This window comes from Aptenodytes patagonicus, chromosome 9 (genome assembly GCF_965638725.1).
Source record: "Aptenodytes patagonicus chromosome 9, bAptPat1.pri.cur, whole genome shotgun sequence".
In the NCBI taxonomy this organism is placed as follows: Eukaryota; Metazoa; Chordata; class Aves; order Sphenisciformes; family Spheniscidae; genus Aptenodytes; species Aptenodytes patagonicus.
In genome coordinates, this window is record NC_134957.1 from 4,885,055 (window position 1) to 4,907,399 (window position 22,345).

Here is a 22,345-nt window from a genome sequence, read left to right on the forward strand (position 1 = left end):
TGCTGTTCTTAACAGTCTCTGAACTAATTTTAACTTAAGGAAAATATTTTAAAATTAATAAGGAATGGAAAAATTACTGAAACATTTTAAATAACATGTTATTTCAACATACAGATGAAAACAAACTGGACTTTCAAAACACCACTTGATTGGAGGAAAGAAGGACCAGGGAGAAAATTGGTTAAAAAATTAAGTTTTTCCACTTTCTGACATTTATTTTTGTGGGTCTTCTTGGAGTCCAACACTGCCAATCCAGCAATCAGCAGCTATTTCTGACATGTTGCTTCCTAATTTAACTACAGACTGTCACTTAAATCTCTAGAGAATGTTATTGCCTAGGAAGACTGAACTGGTAAGGGGGAGAAAGAAACCAAGAAAATCACTTCTAATTACCGTTATGTGAATTTGGAGACTGACTGGAAGCATCAAAAATCTATCCTTATTTCTTACTATAGAGTAGAACAAAAAAAAGTCTCAATTTCTTGAACCACAGCTCGCTCTGGTTCCTGAAAATGCGCTTCACTAAACAGGATTTCCAGACTGCAGGCAAGTGGGGAGGGGTAATAAAGGACTTCTCATAATTTAATGATAACCGGTCACAGAGTTCTGTTTAGCCAATTCTAATGCTTCAGAAAATTGGATTTTGATGAGATTTCTGCACCTTAATTTCCTCTCCCTATGCATTTCCTACAAAGGACTATTACATAAAGTACTGAGTGAAAGCTAGCCCACACTCTGCGTACTTGAAGATGTTTTATTACCTTTGTGAACATTAGACACCCTGATTATATTTACCACCTACTAACAGGACGGGACAGAAAATAAAATACATGCTGTGAAACTTACTGATATTTTCTCCCATCTTTGGCACTTTCCTCTGCCTTTCCTCGAACGTTCTGCAAAGCAGCTCTCTTTATTTCTCACTTTTCCCCTTTACCTCCATACGTTGAAAGCAGAGAAAGGGAACAGAACTCTAAGCCTAATACTGTGTATATGACAAAACATTTCTTTTCCCTCTACTTTGGGGACAACTTTGAGACACGTTTCATAGCTGCTTGACAGATCCACAACTCCTCCTGCCCGAATCCTGGCTGAATTCCAGTCTCAGAATTACATTCCACCTACCTAAAATTCTCCCTTTAGTTCAAGTGGGATAGTATGCCATTTTCTGAGTTCTGTTACTTTGCTTATAAACTCCCACTGAAACTGAAGAGAAAGGCAGGCAGGATTTGGTTCACTGGTCTAAAAACATTATATACAGTGAACCAATTGTTCAGTAAAGCTGGTGAAACTATTTCCATAGACCTAGGCTGGAATACTGAATCAAAAGCTGTTGCTGACCTGTGACAGCATTTAAGCTCCTGTTCTGCTTGATTCAAAGTGATGTGGAATGAAAATCTTTTGATATGGAATCTGGAACTCATAAGCCAATGCCCAATATAAACTTTGTAATAGCGTTCCCCCTCTCTGAAAACAATTAAGTGGCTCCATTTTTATTTCAGTGGGGAACTAAAAGTTTCCAAAACTTTGTTTTCCAGGAAAGAGAAACGTCAAGTCGCTAGTGGAATTTGCATTTCAGGTCCTAATGTAAATCTCACTCTTGGATTAGAGGAGTGACTTAAATCTTCTAGAAGTTCTAGGCTTTGCTTTCTTTATTAACACCTTCCAGTCATCTGAATTTTCATTTGTATTTGAAAAATATTACTAAACATTTGCAATGCTCTAACTCCTGATTACTAAATACTCATGAAACCTAAAGGAAGATCAACCAGTTTAGACAGTAGGAGGACTGACATTTGCAAGATAAGAGCAGTTTAACATGAGTTAAATATGAACTACTAAGTACTAAGATTTTCAAAACTTCCAAGACCTTTGGTGTTTAAAAATTAAAGCCAGAACAGAGAAGAATAATTAGTAAGAGGAATAAAGGTGGCATCTTGATGCATATGAGAAGAGTGGCTATAGCTATGGATACAAAAAAACTGATCTTGGAGAAAGAAAAATCATCAGAACATTAATAAAATGAGAAAAATTATGTGAGGTAGAGTTAAGACAGACAGACAAAAGAAGGTTAAAAATGAGAACAGTAGAAGAGAAGTTAAATTAACATCATCTCTGGCTTAGGGTTGCAATTAATTCTTTTCCTTTAGTTTATGGCAGAATCATGTATTCAGCATTTTCTTTTCTCTATTATATTCATCATAGTAAAGTTTGTCGTGTTTAGATTTGCTACTAAATTGACAGAGGGATTTTGTCAGTAATTTGCTTTGGCTGCTCAGTGATTGCCAGTCTGTTGTGATATATATTCACACAGAACATATTTGTTTGCCTACTGAGTAGGAGGAATGGAAAGAGGAGAAAAAATCGGTGTGGACACGGTGACCTCCACTGTGAATTTTACAAAGTGACTTAATGGTTGCTGTGAATTTGTGTGACTCTCATGCTCTTTTAGAAACAGTGTCATAGACCTGATGGCTATACACAGCATGCACCCAAATGACACATTTTCCCCTTTGTGTCAGTGGTATCCTCCCAAGAAATCACTTTGAAACGTGCTGAGTGCTGAGTGTAGAGCTGGCTTGATCTGATGGCTAATAACATGAAATTGAGAGCCAGAAAAGCCTGTCTTAATTCCTTTTTTCCTCCACCAACTCTTATGCCTTAGGGAAAGTCACAACTTCACTAAGAACGTCCTCTACCTCCAAGGAAAAAAAAAAGAGGAGGCTTTCCAAAACAGATCCAGAGTCTCAGCAACTTTACAAGATGAAGACAAGATTTTGTCTACTACTATGAAAATGGAAAAGCTAACAAAGTTTGGATATCTGGGATTTTATGTACTTTAACAAATGAACAAAATGCATATTACAGTCATTTGTGTGTGTGTGGAAATAGTTATCTTTCTACTGGAAAAGCATAGCGTGCCAAATTCTGATCTTAGGGACATGTTATCAGTACGAGGCCAACAACACAAGGACAATTACAATATTTATCAATGTTCACTAGGTGTATACCATACAAAATTGCTTCTACACCTAGTAGTTAGCAAATACATTATATTAGAAGTTAGAGAAACCAAATATTTTCCATCAAGCTGGAACTGAGAATTGTCATTAAACTTTCTCCCTGTAGACTTTTTTGCAGTTCCTCTAACAGCTGTTCTGTGTGGCAGGACAGGCAACAACTCCTACTTTTCCTGTACACTACTGAACCTCCTAAAGCAGTCTAGCTCATTTGCTTTTCAGTTATTAATAACATTTGCATCTGCCGTACCTGATCTTCTCTGATCATTTTGTCTAGTGCTAATGTTTTACCTTTTCTTTTTGAATTATTGTAGATGTTTGCTGATTATACACAAACTGCAGCTGCCTTTTAAACAAGCTACAAATTTATCAGAAAATGTACTGAACATCAGAAGAAAATTTCACTAGCAGCAGGTTTTCCAGATGATGAAGAGACAGAATGCTAAGAAAACCTAATTTACTTTTTGTGTGAGGTAGAAGGGTTATATTCCTCTGGGCCTTTATTTCTGTGCATGCCACTTTGCAAATGAAACACACCACATGAGTACTGTATGAAGAAAAGCATCATGAATACTAAGTTAGTCCTGAGTTGCACAGGAATATAAAATGCATTGGTTCTAGTTAAAATCGATTTTGCCTCGGAAATAAGTATTGGATTCACTTCACTCTCTCCCCAAAACACTTAGACAGATGGAAAATGCCACTGTAGTTGCTGTATATTAAAGTGGTAAATATACAACCAAGCAATCCAGAAATCTTGTTGGTAGTTTCAGTAAAACTCATTTTCATTGTTTCAATGCAAAGACGTACAGCCTCTAGAATGAATTCATGGAGTTAATCTATGTTGATTCAAAAATCGAGCAATTCCTTCCCCCCGCCCCAGTACTAACGATATAATTGGAGCAGAGTCGTTTCCAGAAGTTCAGAGTCACTAATTACTATGGAATTATCAAAAGAAAGGAGAAGAAGAAATGGAACAGGAGCCATTCATGGAATCCATCCCATTTATGTTCTGAGCAGAATTTTTTTAAAGTTTTTCATTTTTCCTTTTCACCAAAAGTTCAGGAAGGAAAGGGGCTACCTGAAATTATAGAAACAAAATTTTGTATACTGCTGTAATAAACGTAGCAGCTGCTGGATTCTTCATGCTTCCCTTTATATTAAGTTAAAATAAATTACTGATCTACAATTTTTTAGTAATTACTGACTTTAAGTAAAGATACTGATGAGTATTGATGAGATTAGGTACACTAATAGAACCCAACTTTCACAATCTTTTGAAGGCCCAAATGACTTTGAATATCTTAACCCTATAAAATTAATTCAAATATTTTTCACATGTGAAAGTCAAGGAACTATAGTACTTGACAAAGATTTTCAAGCTTTCCATATGGACTTCTTCACAGTCTGTATGTAGCTGAAATGTACAACCAATTTCTGCTATATTGTAAAATATTCAGTGGTATTTAAAGAAGGGTTATTGATGGTACTGATTCTTGTCACCTGAAAAGGACAGAGTTGGTCAATCTGGGGCTGTAAAACTGGCTTTTTTATGCATTTCCTCGGTACTACTTAGGCAGCATGAATTGTACCCCTTATTAACCTATTTTCATGAAACAAATGTACAAGAGATAGCATTAGATTGATTAAGATTGATGATATTGATCTATTATGATTTGATCAGTTGAGAAGGATAAGCAAGTAACAACTTCCTTTGCTCCACTTTCATTATATTCTAATGATATACACATACTTAAGGTATAGACTGAACATATTGGCTAGGCGTTTTGCTTCAACATCAAGTAACTTTCCACCTGACTTGACAATAAAGTTAATCCGGCTTTGCAGTGCCAGGTTACAGATCAAAAATACTGTGGTAGATTGATACTATCTCACTCAGCTGATTCAAAATTGCTCTAAACTTTTGACTAATTACTTTGCACTGGCCATTTTTTTTCATTTGCTTGTGCCTGTGGAGGTTAGTCTGACAGATATACAAGCATGTAAACTTGTACGACTGGATATTCCAATAATTAATAGATCTAGTATCATTACTGTGGAAACAGAGCCTGAATCAGAGGGGAAAAAAGTGCTTGTACTAGGCACAACTGTCTAACATTTTCATTTCTTTAACTTTCAGACCTGGGGCAGGCAAAATAGCCTTGAAATTTAACACAAACAAAAAACAATAACAATAAAAATAAATTACCTCATTCAGTTAATGAACAAGGGAGAATAAAGTCATATGCAAACCAATATGAACTGAAAGACCTTATTTGCACAAGTCTTTGTGCAGCCACAGGGTGACTCGTTAGATATTCAGAGATGGGAAAACCTACAGAGAGAGCTCCTGAACTGAGACGACTTTTTGCCTAGGCTACTTTAGGTGGATAAATAGCCCCCAGAGTTCATCAATAGAGCTCATCAGAGGTCTAAGATACATCTGTGGGATCACAGAGGTCTTGGAAAGGCATAAAGGAGAAGAGGTATGCTCCAGTATTTCAGGCTTGGACCATATACTCTTAATGAAAACATTTGGTGAAAATTTTCTGTAAAGCTACTTAAGTGTGAGTTGTGAAATATGAGTAAAGAACTAAAAGAAAATTGTAAGGCGTTGGAAGTGAGGAAAAAATGAACTGACAAGATGTAAATTGAAACAGAGTTGTGTATGAAACTAGGGGACAAAGCTTGGAAAGAACATTCTCCAGCCCAAGAAACCTCCTGCCTACTGCCAAATACTGCAGATAGGAAACACCCACTGTGCTGGTGAACACAGTGTACTCCAGCACCAGTACATTGATGACAGTGGTGTGCATTAACACAGCAGGTGCTGTGCAGTGAAGGAATTAAATATTTTAAGAGTCTTCACCCGGCAGAATCTGTTACTTCTCCACCTCCCAGCTGTTTTTCACTGTGGATGTTAGAGGACTGCACAATCTGGTTTCAAGTATGGGAAAAGTCATTATCTTTCTATTGTAATTCCTATTTTCTTTTGTAGTCTTTGTGAGGCTTCTGTAAATCCATCCACTATTTCTCTGCTGCATTGTATAAATCACAGATATTTGCCTTTAAAGATTAACTAATATTTACTTGAATTTGCATGCAAACTGTTATGAACTGAGAATACTCTTCTGTTAAATTTTATACTTCTGCACTAGTACAGGCATTTTTGTATTATGTCACACCACACTTTTACTATAATCCCCATTTACCTTATTACCTAATCAAACTGCAGCTAATAACTATAACAAAACACTTACTCGTTTCCCTATCCTTTTGGTGTACTTTTGATTCTTTATGTGAAATGCCACATTTTGCATATCTGTACCAAACTCTCCCATAGTAGAATTCTGAGCTTCAGAGCTTTATACTGTATGAAATGTCATTCTTCAGGGATGAATACATTCTGATAAAATACAGAGATTTCTTTTCCCAACTCCCCAAAATACACCCTTTTCCCTGAAAAATCTCCAAAGCTTTCTGTAAATTATTCACTTTGTGATTATACATACTCTTTCAACATACGGAAAAGCACTTGTTCAAACTAAGAATTAGCTGTCTGTTATCATTCTTTTCTCTCCCTGGATCTCAGACATATGCACACAGACCCACACAGTCCTCTCCACTTTTTAAAAGGAAACCAATTTTTCTGTTATTCCGATGCAAGATATATCAGGAGAATAATGCTTCCAAGAAATCTGGGTGAAACTGCTTGAGAAATGTACAAGATTTGCTTGTTCAGGATTGGATTTTCTGTTTGGTAGATTTATATTTTTCAAAAATGACCTGGCACAGAAATTATCACTTTGCTTTGCCTAGTTGAGCATGGTGAATAGTGTCTCTTGTATAATTCTCCTGGGGAAAGATACAGAGATAATGAGACATATTCATGCACATAGAGTATATCTAGTTAATATGGATTCACAATTACAAGAAATTAAATTCTAAATGCTCCTGTATTAAAAACACATCTCTGAAAGCCTCACAAAGGGCAGAGAGAGACCTCATAAAGGATAAGACAGTCATCTAATCATGGGAAGGAAGAAGAGAGATTGGGGGGTGGGAATTGGGCTGATCATAAACTAATACTTGCAAGTTCTGCCTTAGTCCTTACATGCACCTAGCTTATTGTGTCTATCATTCCAGCACCTGAGAGCCTTCAAACATCCTCTGGGACATTTTTAGAGCCTTCTGAATTCCCATGTAAAATAAATGATTAAACTACAGTTAAGTTGAAAGGTTAAAGTATAGTCTTTAAAGCAACTGAAAGTTTATAAAAAACATTGCTGTTCAATGCTTTCTCAGTCTATGAATTTCCTTAGTTACCAGTTTTTCACTTCTTTCTTATATACAGTTGCAAATACTTTAAAAATATTCTTCCTTTGCAGAACAAAATCTAAAATCTGCCCTCCATAGTTCACTTTGAGTTTGAGAATTCCTACGCCTAGGACAGCAGATGTCTTGCATTTGGGAAGACATTAATGTGCTTGTCCCACTTGCATTTCAAATGTCATAAATCTAACCCAGAGAACACTGATTTTAATCCTTTGTATTTTTCTGATGCAAAGTTTAATCATGAATCATTACACTAACTTTTGCTTTTATTCTGCAAGTCAAACAATTTAAGGATATTGGACCTGGAAGTTTGGGTCTACACATGCACTAACTTTGTGAATAATGGCACTTGTGTAACTGATGACATGTACTGTACCTTTTGGGAAGCGTGTAGAATCTTCTTTCTTAGCTGGCTTATTTTATGCAGGAGAAGGCAGAGTATGTCTTCTCCTGTGGATTTTGCCTGCCCAAAATGTATCAGGCAGAACTCATGATAGTTTCTGTTTGTTGAAAATATGAGTGCAGTTTGGCTCAATAATACTATTGTGTAGAAGTAATGTAAAATAGATATTATAACATAAGATGTTCATTTTAAACCTCAGTGACTATACGAAGAGAACATATTATCCGGGAGAAGTAGAGCTGCATTTTGTGCATTGAGTTGCAATCTGGACGTAATGAATCTTTACCTGTTTAATTAGTAACAGTCTTATACCATAACAATATCAGGAACAGCCTATATATAGGGACCCCAAATATATTATCCTCCTTTTAGTTACTAAACAAAGGATGGCTTGGATTTGAATTCATTTTGCAAGAGTTTCGCTCTACAAACATGATTCAGAGCTAGCTTATTGCAGGAACTTAAGTTGCACCAATAACTACATACTTATTAGAAGGCAGAGTTAATTGTTACCCCTTCTTGGCATCAACTGATTGAAGACCTGTGGTACACATGGAGAGACAGAAATGTGTCTTAAAAACATTACACTTGAAAGAACAGCACATGGGATTAAATATCAGATTGATCATTGTGCTTTAAGAAACAGCCCAGAGAAGCCAGATAACTGAAAACCTTTATTTTTCACTCATCTTCTTCCAACCTGTTTTTACTCTTTGTCACTGGTTAATGTTTCTTATAGTTACGGAAAGTCTGAGATGATTGCACCATTTTCATAACATAAAAGGAAAACACTAAAATGTATGTTTTTCCTTGAAAGACCATTGTGTTACCCCTGGGTCTTCTGCTTAACTACTGAAGGATGTACTTTAAGGTATTTTTGCAGATAGGTTTTAATAAAAGCTGAACGGTACAAATGTTCACTTCATCTAGAACATTTGAAAAAAATAGAGAACTTTTTAACTGAGGTTTCCAGTACTGCCTTCTCCTGGCTGAGCTAAAAACCTAAAAGTGATTATCATAATGATAATGTGACACTTTTAATTATTTATTAATTATGAAAGAATAAAGGTGGAGAAAAAAGCCTCACACATTTTTCATATGTCCATGTGTGTTTATTTCTTAATATGTAATACCTAACTCCTTACAAGATTGTGTATTGAGTACATCTGTTTGAACTTGACTTCAATCAAGCTATAATTGGGGCAAAACATCCTTTTCAAAGTCACTTACTTTGTCCTAAAAGTGATAAATTATAGAAGGATAGAAAAGCAGAACAAAGACAGGAAGTCTTCAGAAGAAATTGCCAGACACCAGTTCTATACATTTACATAAGAGTAGCTCATGTAGTACTAATATGGAATTCATAGCTAAATCTCAGATTTAAGAGAGGTCACATACCACATGACAGATTTCTTGTAGAACGATCTTCATAATTTATTCATCAAGATAGTATCAACTAGGATATGACAGTGGGGAAGGGAAGTAGAAACAGAAAGAGCAGGATGGGGAAAGATGTGGTAGAATTGTAATATACTGTACAGTTTTTAGAACAGGAGGAGAACATTATTAGTAGGAGCCAAAATTAAAAATGAGAACTAAAAGCAGGTAAAATAAGATAATAAAGGAAGCTAATAAGATAGCGTCATGTCTGTATAATAATTATAGTGACCAAAAACAGGAGTAGAAGCAAAAAGCACTACCGTTGGAAAATACAATACAAAAGATAAAGAATAAAGTGAACTATAAAACTGTGATTGAAGGGCACACAGCAATAAGCACAAAAATGTGGAGAGAGCATAACATACATTTCAGACAAAACATCAGCGTAGAAGCACTTGAGGAAACCTTCAGTAGTTCAGATGCAGGAAAAGGAAAGATGTTATGTCACTGACACAAAATTGTTGAATGAAATATAAAAGGAGAGGAATATGCAGTAAAAAAATTTAGATATTTGCAGGAGCTAAACAAAGATGAAGAATAAAGATAAACAATGTACTCTGTATAAACAAGTGATAAATTAATAGACATTTATATTACAAAACAGGAAACTGTACAATGAATTGCAGAAATAAACAGAAATAAACTACAGTATATCGATAGCATGGACAGAAATTCTCAAGGTCACAAGCAATTAAAGAGTTACTAAAATTTAAATGCGGTAACATCATCTGTGGAAACAACAAATTAATTATTGAGTGAGAAAAATGATGACATTTTAGTTTTGTTGCACTTCATCTCACCAATTAGTAAAATTATTGTTTGTAATAGAAATTCTTAGGAGTTCTAGTTTTGAAAAAGGCAACACAGAAGCATACAGAATTTGCTACTTATATGGCTCAGAGGATTTCTCTAAAAGCCTTTAAAAAATGGGGAAAATACGCATTGAAAATCTTTAGTTCACTGAAGCTTGCAGAAATATCTTCTGAGTTCAGTAGAAACCAGGTTAGATGATCAGTAGAGACTCACTGTTCCCTGTGGGAGTACTGACTGAGAGATGGAACACGGGTATTTTGCCCTCCCCAATAACCGAAGTCCTAGTCTAGTGGCTCTCAAGAAACGATGCCCTCACTTGCTTATCCTTCAGTTATTCATGACAACAGCTTCATCTAGCAGTTAGCTTGCAAGATGAGTATGGGGAGCCAGAACTACACAGCTTAATTCCTAGAGAAATTGCAACAAATCTGTTGTTAAGCGTGACTGTTGCATGCTCAAGTCCTCAATAAGATTTTTAAATACCAATTGAAAACACCTGAACGGTGTTTGCTTTTTCAGATGAAATTAAAAAAAAAAAAAAAAAAAAGACCTAAGTTTGAGAAAAATCTTGTAGGTTTTTCTCTTTTTTTCAGAAATTGTCCACTTTCAACAAAGACCCAATCATTTCTAAGTCCCAGAACTGAAATTGATTCTGTTTCTGTCAAGGTAGATTTCAACAGCCATTGAGAGAAGATAGAAACTAATTCAGTACTAGTTCGTCATGCCTCTGTTATAGGTCTATTCTCTTTGTGCTATGTGTTTGAGCACATAACACAGCTTGACTGGATGGTCTGGAAAGCAATAAATGAGGAGCTTAAGTTATGGCATAAACATGTTGGAAGCAGTTGTTCTATTATATACCCACATCAAGCAATGCCAATCAACCATAATTCAGACACTGAATCAAGGATACACTTTAGCACCAAAGGTTTCTTGAAAACAGAAATATGTTAGCAGTTATCATCTCAGAACTAATCCTTTTTCCCCCTCCATAATATATCTTGTGAGGTTTTTCTATCGCAGCCCAGAAGGCCAACCGTATCCTGTGCTACATCAAAAGCAGCGTGGCCAGCAGGTCGAGGGAGGGGATTCTGCCCCTCTACTCTGCTCTGCTGAGACCCCACCTGCAGTACTGCATCCAGCTCTGGAGCCCTCAGCATAAGAAAGACACGGACCTGTTGGAGCGGGTCCAGAAGAGGGCCACGAAAATGATCAGAGGGATGGAACACCTCTCCTGTGAAGAAAGGCTGAGAGAGTTGGGGTTGTTCAGCCTAGAGAAGAGAAGGCTTTGGGGAGACCTTATTGCAGCCTGTCAGTACTTAAAGGGGGCTTAGAAAAAAGCTGGAGAGGGACTTTTTACAAGGGCCTGTAGCAATAGGCTACAGGGGTAGTGGTTTTAAACTAAAAGAGGGTAGACTCAGACTAGATCTAAGGAAGAAATTTTTTACGCTGAGGGTGGTGAAGCACTGGCCCAGGTTGCCCAGAGAGGTGGTGGATGCCCCTTCCCTGGAAACATTCCAGGTCAGGCTGGACGGGGCTCTGAGCAACCCGATCTAGTTGCAGATGTCCCTGCCCATGGCAGGGGGGTTGGACTAGATGACCTTTAGAGGTCCCTTCCAACCCAAACTATTCTATGATTCTATGATTTTATCAATGAACAGCAGCAACAGCCTAGAGAAGCACAGGTAAATTTAACGTAAATAACAAAGGGAAAAAAAATGCTGACTGCACATAAAACATCAAGGCTTCAGTCAGCCATTCAAATATTTTCTGGTGTAGAGCACAGAGAGAGAAATATCACAGCAGGAAGCCAAAATCTGCAAAGCTATGACATTAGCTTATCAGACAAATGATTGTGATAACTCACCAGCACAGATTTCATCTCCTGTGGGAACAGAAACAACAAGATGAAGAACCTGTTCTTCGTCATGGCCCTTATGCATTCCAGGAAGATTGTGTCCACCACCACCTAGATAAGGTCAGAGGAAAAAAAAACTACACTGGAATCACAGATATTCTGAATTCTTCAGATTGTATTTTTCATATTCTGCTGCAAAATGTCTTTTTTAGTGAACATTACAAAAAAAGTAGTCAGAGAAGACTACCAGCTAAACACATTTTTAGATCCATGCAGAATTTAGTGTATGGAGAGACATCCACACAGTCCCTTAGCTGCAATGGGACATCACAGATGAAAAATTGATAGGTGCTAAACTATTAGGGTGAGTTTCCAACTTCTTGCCTTTTCCAATGGGAGACTAATGCAGGAAATTAAACACCCTTCATACATAGTCTTCAGTTAATATGAGCAGAAACTGTAAGCAAAATGTGAGAGCAAAGTCTGCCTAATTCCAAACAATCGTATTGGCCTGGGCAGAAAGCTATTGTAACAGCCAAACTGGTATTTTCACAGTTTAAAATACAGCTTTGGTTAAAAAAAGGTAAGTTAAAACCATTTTAAAAACCCACAAGGAACACAAATATTTTCAGACTGGACTGTAAGAACTCTCTCTCCTCCATTGTGGGCACTCTAATTAGGCAGGTGCTTTGTCGAGTTAGCAGACAAAAACAAAGGCGAAGGGAAGGAGGAAAGGTCAGCAGCTTCTGTCAGTCTCAACAGTGTCCCACATTGCCAGCTGAAGTGGCAGCATATACTATGAGCATCACCTTTCCTACTGTAAGTGGATATAAAATCCTTCAGTTTTACTTTCAAAAAATGTTGGTGTTAAAATTGCATAAGAAGTAAATAAAGGATAGGAAGATATTGAACTAACTTAAAATTGTCTTAGAAAAAGACAAATGAAAACTTTCTGAGAAGAGACTAATTAGCAAACCTTTCCTTAATACATACAAGTAAACTATTTATTAGTAAAAATGTGGTATCGTGTAGTTCTTTTTTCCTGAAATTAGCATGCTCCTTAATAGCATGTGAAAAGGAAAACTTTGCGATGTGTCTCTAGAGATGTAAAAGAAAGAATTCTGCACAGAAAGGAAACAACATTGTGATTCCATATGTGGGAATCACGTCTGCATCAGCAGAGTATACCAGCATGGAAACTCCTTTTTATACAGAGGTGTAATAAATGTTAAGCAGGATTTTAAGAACCTCTGTAGCAAGGAATTCCTTCCTATATTTTTCCTTCCATAGTTGTCCATGCCTGCCAACGTGACAAGTCCTTTCCACAATCCCAAATGCCCTGGGTAAGGAGAATTATATTGCAAGTCATGAAGGGTAAAGGTAGAGCATGAGATAACACGATTATCAGAACTTCTCATCTGATCAACTTGTAGAGGATAAATTACTTTCAGCAGGAGGTATAAACTAAAGCAGTATGTCTTCATATTGCTTGCTTATATTTTACATTAGTATTAGAAGAAAACATGAAAGAAACAAAGAAACATCTCAGCTGCAGGGATTAGGTCAGTGTAATTGCTCAGTATACGTTCCTCTGAGACTGGTGGTATCAGTGATACAAATGGTGCGTTCCTCAACTCCTATCTAAATCACTCTTAGCACATTTGATATTCCTGGGGAATTTCAGTCCAGGTGCTTCCACGCTTTTTGTTATTTGAAGTTGTGTACCGATAGCAGGAAGACACTGTAAAGTTGGAGATGAGAGATCAAATCAAAACTTCTATGTTTAAGCTCTGTCCTTCTAAAAAACATAGCTGAGTATTCTCAGATACAATTAAACACATAACAAGACAAAATCAAATCCTCTGGACAGTAATGTTAGGGACAAGACGGGCAGCTCTTTTTAGATAACAGAGTTTGAAATACATTAATTTGATTAATAGCGCACAAATTGTCAATACGTATTTTGGGATTGTGACAGACGAGACCAGTTCATTCTGTGGTTCGCTAATGTGCAAACTCTTCCTAAGTTGCAGAGGCAGGGCGATCAGGAACAAACTTCAGGCAGCTGGTATCGAGGACTGTGTGGGTAGGCAAAATAAGTGCTTCCCAGGAGAAACGTATGAGCTTGGACTATTATAAAAAGTTGGCAATCCATGTTCTACTTCTCATCCTGAATCGAGGCAGGCTTTTATGCAAAAGCAATCAGATGCCAAAGTGCTGGCCAAGCAGATACCATGAATATAAACAAGGGATAGAACAGGGCTGCTGGATGGCTACGTTTCCATTCAATTAAAGCTTCTGGATTGCTGTACTGGAATTTCTAGTGAAGTGGAATAATATACTTGAATTTAGTTGGTCAGCTAACTGGACAATCCTCTAGTCTACCTGGCAGCTGACAAACAGCAAGCTAGCCAGCATCCTGCCTTCCCAAGCCCCCAGAGTTTTCTGTCTTGCTGGAAAGAAAATGAAAGCATATCAGGGCAATCAACCACCTGCTTTCTACTGAAAATATCAACAATCATGCATTCTCAAAAACCAAACAAACCAAACCCCCCACTGTTTCTGTGAAATCTGCATTTTCAGTTAGGAAATTCCTTCCCTGGAAACAACTCCAGAAACCCAAAACTGATTCTGTGAAATCTGCATTTTCTGTTAGAAAATTGCTTCCCTAGAAACAACTTCAGTATAAGTCTCTCTTCCTATTCCAATTCCATTTCACACATTGGGACACAGTAGGAAGTTATGACTGAGGATCACTGCACACATGTATTAATCTAGATATTTTATTCCCATAAAGGAACTAAAATATATCTGGATTGATTTTTTTCTGAAACTGAAAAATATTTCATTTGCACTGAAACCAACCATCCTAAATAGCAGTGCAAAACGAGCTTATCTACTAATACAGTAAGCAACAATTTTGCACCTTGTTGGGTAGGACTCCGGTTTTAATTTCTCCTCTGACAGGTTGAAATTATTTTCTTGGTTCATAGACAAGAACTCACAAGAAGCCCTGTAATTTAATTCATCTTTTTGGTTCTCCGTTAAATATCCAAAAATATGTGTGTTGGTATAAACTTGCAATAACTCACCGCAACTCCAGCTGTAATAGGTCTCCTATATCCTCCAAAAATTATAATAAAGTCAAAACCCATGATCAGCAGGAAGCAAGTTCTCACCTTGGCTTCAAAATCCAAAAGGCTTTAAGATTCTTCAAAAGAATCCAAGATTCTCCAAACTTCTCATCATAAAGGCCACCTGAAATCTTTTCCTAGGTTTTCATAATAATCAAACTGTGCAAGTAAAGGTAGTGACTTTCTCTGTACCTTTTAGCCATTTTCATCCATAGTTTTATAATACCTTTTCTGCTTCTTTACTGTAACTATTAATAGATCTGTGCAAAAGATCACTTGTAGTTTGCTCATACAGAAAGACATTTTATTGAATTAATGAGATTATGGCTCTTTGGTTTGAAGTACTTGTAATAATTAGACTTAATATAAGAATTCTCACAGCTGATCAGAGGTGTAAAAGGTATCTTATAATTAAGACCTGTATAACACCACATTGTCTGTACCTTTCAGCTGCTCACTCATACATCAACAGATTATATAGGCTACTTAGCAGTTTGTGTTGTGAATACCTTATTGCAAGAAAAAAGACAGAAATACCTTGCATTCCTTATCAAGAAAATTATATTTCCAAGCATTTTTTCTTACGATAACCCTGCCATCAAATCTAGCGAACGAGGAAAATTCATCCAGAGATAATACCTTTGCTATTACCACCAAATAGGATCTTTATCAGTAAATCTGAAGGACAGCTGACAATCGCTTAATTAATTTAATTCTTGCTGGTTTTTAGCTGTAATCTGTATGAAGCTTTTAAAACTACACCTGTTGATAAGCTGATCTTTGACTTAACAAAACGTCCAGCAGCTTTGTATTCTGAAGGATTCAAAATGCAGCGCACCATGAAATGCGCAGCAATAAGTTGTCATTTTGTAGTGATATCAGTTGTCTAAAAAGCAATTATTTATTGTAGCCATTTAACGTTTAGTCACTGCAGGACTAGTATCTCTCCCTTTATAGATTAATATTTTAGCTTTGGGAAGAAACTTGGGGTACATTCTACCGAGGTACAATTAGGTGAAAAGAGGTAGATATGATTATGGACACCTAAAATGCATTGATTAATTTATGTGTCATCAGTCACTTCTACACTAATTTCTGATACTGCATGGACTAGCTTGAGCAGCGTGAAACCAAATATTCAAACTCTTCCACTAATATTTATAGATGAAATGTCATTTTTCATAAATATTGATTCAGTTTCACCTGTTTTTATATGTATATGCATAAGTATCCAAAATGCATAAAATTCCCAGAGCTATGTTCTACTGCGTAGGTATCAAAATAGAAATGCTTTTCTTAGATCTTCAGTTGCTACTGACTGTGAATACTTCAAACTACAGGGCAGGATACAGACATAAGTTCCAAAATAAGCTTTGAGCTTCTTCCTTCCAAAAATCTGTGACTTTTAAAACACAGGTGAGAATTCTACTCCTCAGTAGATAGTAATATTGGCTTGCGATATACAAAGATGCAAGCTGCATTATGAATGCAGCATCTAGTTAACAACAAACACATCTCTGGATACTGCCAATTTCATAAAAGGTTACTCAGAAATGGTAAATCACACTGATTTATGCTAGAAAGGATGGATAAAAATCCCCTAACTTTTCTATTTCTTTTAATAAAGAAACAAGTATTTTGGAACCAAAAAACCCCAAAAAACGAATAAAACTGTATCCTTGGTTTTCTTTAGGACATAATAATAGCTATTTCTTCACAAAGGTATAGTGTTTACTAAGAAATCTGCTCCTAGGGTAAGTTATTATTACTTCAGCAGTTTCCAGGCTCCAAAGGGAATGAAAATAATTTCAAAAATGCAGGATGTTCATGGAATGGAGAAATGGATGATGAAGTTGTGCTACTTACTGCACCTGGTCAATTGTTTGCTTTTCATCATAAACGGAAAAGCCTGCGCAGACCAGCCACTTGGAAGCAGGGCCAGTCTGAGGACTAGGTAAAAGAGGAGGCTGCCTAACCTAGCAGGAAATAAATAATGGCAAAAGAAGCAAATCTGGTAGCATGGAACATCTATTATTCATCTGCAGTAATTTGTTGCCTGGCAAGAGCTGATGAATCCAATTTTGAGAGTATTTTACAGTGAGTTGAGAAGTTTACAAAGGAAAATCAGTGAAAATATTCTTTCCTGTTCTAGAAATAAGCTAAAGGAATCACTGGAAGTCTGTCGTCTTTGATAACCTGACCGGAGTTAAACAAATCAATGGTGAGCATCACGCTAACAGCTGGAGATGGGAACGCTGAAATTTCTTATGGCAAAGGTCTGTTTCACTCTCAGATTGTACAGGAGAAGCAACAGAAGAAATGAAAGGGAGAGGCTCTGGTTCACTGCAGGTGATCTGGAGTATGGTGAAAGGTCTTCCTCACCCACAAAAAGGGTGGGGAACAGCACAGCTAAGGTCTGAAATGATCACCAGATAATCCCTCCAGCATACCAAAATCACATTTGTTATGGCAGTGACTGAGAATAGTAACACAGGAGCTGGTTTTATCATCAGCATTCTGCCATGGCCTAAATTTGTTTTAACTGAAATTAATCTCATGGGATCATGGGTAGGACGCTCCTTTTTTTTTTTTTTTTTGCTGATCAGCATATATAGCATAAAAACATGCAACTTGTTCCATGAACAACACAAATACAGGAAAAATGCTCATACATTCACTGGATCTATATCTGGTTTTGTGCCAGCTTTCCAAAAATTTCTCTACAAAAGGAAGATTTTCCTAAGAAATGGAATTTGTGTGCTGGTTAATACACTGGGGAACAGACAGAATTTCTACTTCATCCAGCGAAGCAGAAAGAAGCAAACCAATCTCAATTTTCCTTTTTTTTTTTTTTTTTCCTTTTCTGTGCCATAGGACTAAAATTAGCACAAATGTTGTTCCTAATAAAAACCTAAGTTTATTGGTTCTCAGAGTGATGTGATGGTAACTAAATTTAAAAGTTTTGTTCGTAAATGCTGACTTGTCAAGTAAAGAAACAAATCTTTTTAAAGAAGAAATTAATCACTCTTAGAATTGTAACGTCTAATAAAACAAAAACTCATTTCACTATTACTCTGACTTCTTATTATGAGCTACAATTTATACTATATTACAAATCCTCCTAAAGGTAATAAATTTGACATAGAAAAAAATTAATACAAAATCTAATTACATTTAATTTGATTAAATTAGAATGGACTTTTTCTGTAATCTCATTTAATTCAAGGCATTTGTAAAACAGTAAAATTACTAACAATGCCTGAAAAAACCCCACATATAAAGTTACAGACTTTATCAACGGCCTACCTTCCTCTCCACTATAGAAGAGATGAGAATGGAAATCTCATGTTCTGGGCCAAATTCTGCCATAGGCAGCCACTTCCTACAATCCGCTGACCTGAATCTGTGTTACTTAGATTTAGCGTTTTAAAGGCAGAGAAGAAATAGGGCACAGGGAGGGCAGAGTATTTCTACAACTCGCTATTCCTCTGAAAATGTATGGGAATCTCACTGCTATTTCTCTGAAAATGAAAAAGAATCTCACTGCTTGTCTTATCACATTTACCCTAAAAGAATTGCCAATTCACACTAGTAAAACCTTTTCCGTTTCAGGAAAGGAGCTTTGTTCTGGCATAAGCCTGGGTCAGATGTTCTGTTCATTGCTGATATTGCTGGTCTTAATATATGTGGGATGGACGGTCGTGCTCTATATTGCCCAACTAAGGAGTTAAACCTTCAATCTGATAGAGGACCACAGCAGAAAATCTACTTTAAAAAAACTCCTCTTGTGTGTTTTTCATAAGGCGCAGTTTAACCTAGCCGAAAACCCCAGGTACTCAAACTCGATGCTTTCAACAGGAAGAACTTTTTAGAATGCTGTTTTTCTCTTTTTGCCAACAAAGCTGACTTTGTAAGTTCTCTGATGATTATTCTCAAAACAGATTCCTCTGAAGAGATGTGATGCTTCCTTCTTGAAGTGTTTTGCTAATCATGCCTTTTAACTTGTTTCACTGAAAAGACACTTAGCCAGTCAAAGAAAGTTACCTTGCATCAAAAACTTTTTGCATAGGTATCATTAGTAGGATGAAATGGTAATTAGTTTCTATTGTTGACCACCAAGCAGTCTTTTCAACTACCAATTCCTCATCCCTCTGGAGGTCTGGGGTTTTTTGTTTGTTTTATATGAGAAGCTGAGTTACAGATCTTGCATATCTCCAGAAGAATCTGAGCAAAGCTTTCCTCCCTGTACTCGCCTTTCTTCCAATCTTTGTGTGCTCCAGAACTGGATCTTAAAATACCATCACAAACCAGTAATTAAAAGAAAACCAAATCTAGTTTTGAGAAAGAACAGACACCATTTTTATACAGTACATGTAAAAATGTGTTCAACACAGAAAAAGTTTAGGCAGATTTTTTAAATTAACAGCAGTGCTGATACTTTCCTAGATTTGTTCACCTCAATGACTCAGTATCTCATGGTTTTTTCTCATTTTTTTCTGTGTCACAATAAATCGGGCTGTGAAACAAGCTTGGTTTAAGTAGCAAAAACATTATGATTTCACATTTAGCAGCATAAAAATTGCCTTATGTTCAAATTCATGCTTCTCAGTAAGGTTCCCAGATAGATACCTTCCACAGAGTAGCAGTTTATTATCAGAACAGAAAAATGCTTCCTATGGGCAAACTAAGTCTTGCCATCACAAGCTGTGATGAGTGTGTATTGACAAGATGTCAGAACCTGAAGACATTTTGGGTCTGTATATGGTATTTACTAAATTAAATTTGTGGCAATCAGATGATTATATAAATTATTTTACACAGGGTTTTTTTGTGACTATTAGAACTTTCCAACTTGAATTTATATGTAAGCAACCTCCAGCAAACCAAAATCTTAATGTACTTGCACCAAAAAAAAAGTCAATATCATTCCTAAGATAGCGAGTTTATTGTGTACACAAAATTAAATTCTGAATATGTTAACGATGTTGTATCACATAGTCAAGTTCAATGGCAAAATGGAAAAATTCCAGTTAACGTTTACTTTGGGTTAGAATGGAATTCAATGTCAGGTTTGTATTTTTAAAAAATGGCTGGAAATCTGAGAAAAATCCTAAAATCTTAATAACATTGAGCTATTAAAAGTTTCCCATATTAATATTCACATTCAAATAGATAACAGAACAGAAAAAAAACAAGATCAAAAAACCGAAGCAAACAGAAAGCTAGATGAACCAAAAAACACATTCTGAAAATTAAACATTTCAACATTATCAACATGAAATCTGTCAATAATTTCAAATAAAAATATAAATATCTAAAACTGTTATTTTAGCTTGCTTTAGTTAGTTATCAAAATGAACATTCCTATTTCCTAGGAAATGCTTTTTTGTAAAAGACTTTTTTTTTTTTAGAAAAAGTTTTTAACAGTTCTATGCATAAGATTTATGGTTGTGTCTATATATTTGTGATTGCAACTGTGATATATGTATATAAAATTGTGAACTGCATCATATTTGAGTCAATGAGTGAATTTTATTTAATGAACTGAAGTAATTAAAAATCTAATTCCATCTCAAGGTGCCCTTCTTTGGATAGCATTCCTATAGTTACTATTTAATATTATTTCAGTCTTGATATGTCATAACTGGTTTATGAGAATGGCCTCAAAACATTCTGCTTCACTTCATAAATTAAAAGAAATCTAAAACACATCAATTAATGAATGCTGAAAAGAAAGCTTGTTCTTTGTAATCTTTAAGACAAAAGGTAGAACTCAAATGGCATATTCCAGCAACACATATCCACTCCAGACTTAGGAAATCTTACCAGAAAATATGGATCATATCTTCACGCCCATTAAAAATAACATCCCATTTGCACAGGTTTCAGAAGCAGCAGAATAATTTATTCACAAGGGAAGCTAAATATAAAGCTTGCGTTAAGATACATTAATTAAAAATTGCATTCTGGAAGTAAAGCCTTCAAAACCTGCAACTGTGCTTAGGAAACATAGCAATGACTGAGGAGTACAAACCTTTTAGAAACATCACTGCTCTGGAAGGCTGAAGATATCAGAGTGAGCATTCATAAGACATTTGTTCCTTTACTTTAAGACACGATGATGAGCATTTCTTTTAACACCTTCCTACATGGATATTTGAGCATCCAGGCATTTAAAAACAGATGGGAAGGGGGAGAGGCAAAAGTCTTAAATGTGACCAAAATAGTAATTTTTCTTAAGAGTTTCAAGAGTTCTGAACAATCACTCTTCAGGTCTGACCTAATGGGCTTGAAGTGATACCCAGCACTACGCCGGGAAGGAAACATTTTTTGGGCTACGTATTGTAATACACAGAGAGTAGCTGGGATGCTCTAAGGAGAAAAATTACTGCCAGAGTGAGTTTGCACGTTAGGTTTTAGTTATTTTGACCGTAAACTTTATGTATTACAAACCCTTCTGTAGATGGCAAGCAGCATACTCAAGATGTTTCTTTTACTTGAAGAAAAAAAAATGTTAAACTACATACCACTGAAGTGAATTCTTTGATTTATTGGTAAAAACGTTCTAGCAGTAGAGAACGGGTGTGAAGAATGCACCACTTTTCACATCTCATAATCTTTCACAATACTTAAATATTGTTTATAACACAAGCAAATAAAAGGAACATTTACTATGAAGACAATTACTGAACTGATAAACATGGTTCAGTAACTGAAGGATGTTTTTATCTGTTCTTTTTATTTGTCCATTATACCAACTACATCAAGGTGGCATATGACCATCTTCAGTAGGGTGGGAGTGGGAAAACGCAGCATGAGTACACAGGAGTGAAAATAATCAGCATGCACATGGTATCTCTGCCTCCCGTATTGCAAGTACTATATATACTATATACGTTTATGCTGCATGTTTGCATTTATGTAGTGCTGTATATGCAAATGCGAAAGTGACCATTGCTAAAGTTCATCATCTGGAACACCCAAGCTCACTGATGCTGACTACAGAAAAAAGGCATCAAAAAGAATTAGGCAAGGAGAGTATCCAGCTCAAGGAGAGTATCCAGCTTTATATCACAGTTCTATCAGAAAGAGAGATGAGGATAAAATCAGAAAGCTGTTTCTTAGATTGAAGCCACAGCGTACCAGGCATTCTCTTCTGTGTACAAAAAGTAGTATCAGCCTAGACAGTTGACCACACGGTCAATGTACGAACAACAACGTAACTGTCCCCTGTTCTCAACTACAGTCAGAAATGGAAGCTGGAACAGGCCCGCTGTTGCCGAGCCTCATTACAGTGAAAGCAAGTTTTTACAAGTCAGGGAGATACAGCCGCTCTCTGATG

At 36.3% G+C, this 22,345-nt stretch overlaps 1 long non-coding RNA gene across 1 annotated transcript in view; it reads right to left on the reverse strand.

Annotated features, from left to right (window-relative positions):
- Positions 1 to 21,066, reverse strand: part of LOC143164712 (uncharacterized) — a 59,435-nt gene extending 38,369 nt beyond the window's left edge. The window contains exons 1-2 of the long non-coding RNA XR_012996113.1: positions 21,038 to 21,066; positions 11,879 to 11,980 (exon numbers count right to left, since the gene is read on the reverse strand). This is a non-coding gene — a long non-coding RNA (uncharacterized LOC143164712). The remainder of the gene's footprint in view (positions 1 to 11,878; positions 11,981 to 21,037) is intronic.
- Between the last annotated feature and the right edge of the window lie 1,279 nt (positions 21,067 to 22,345).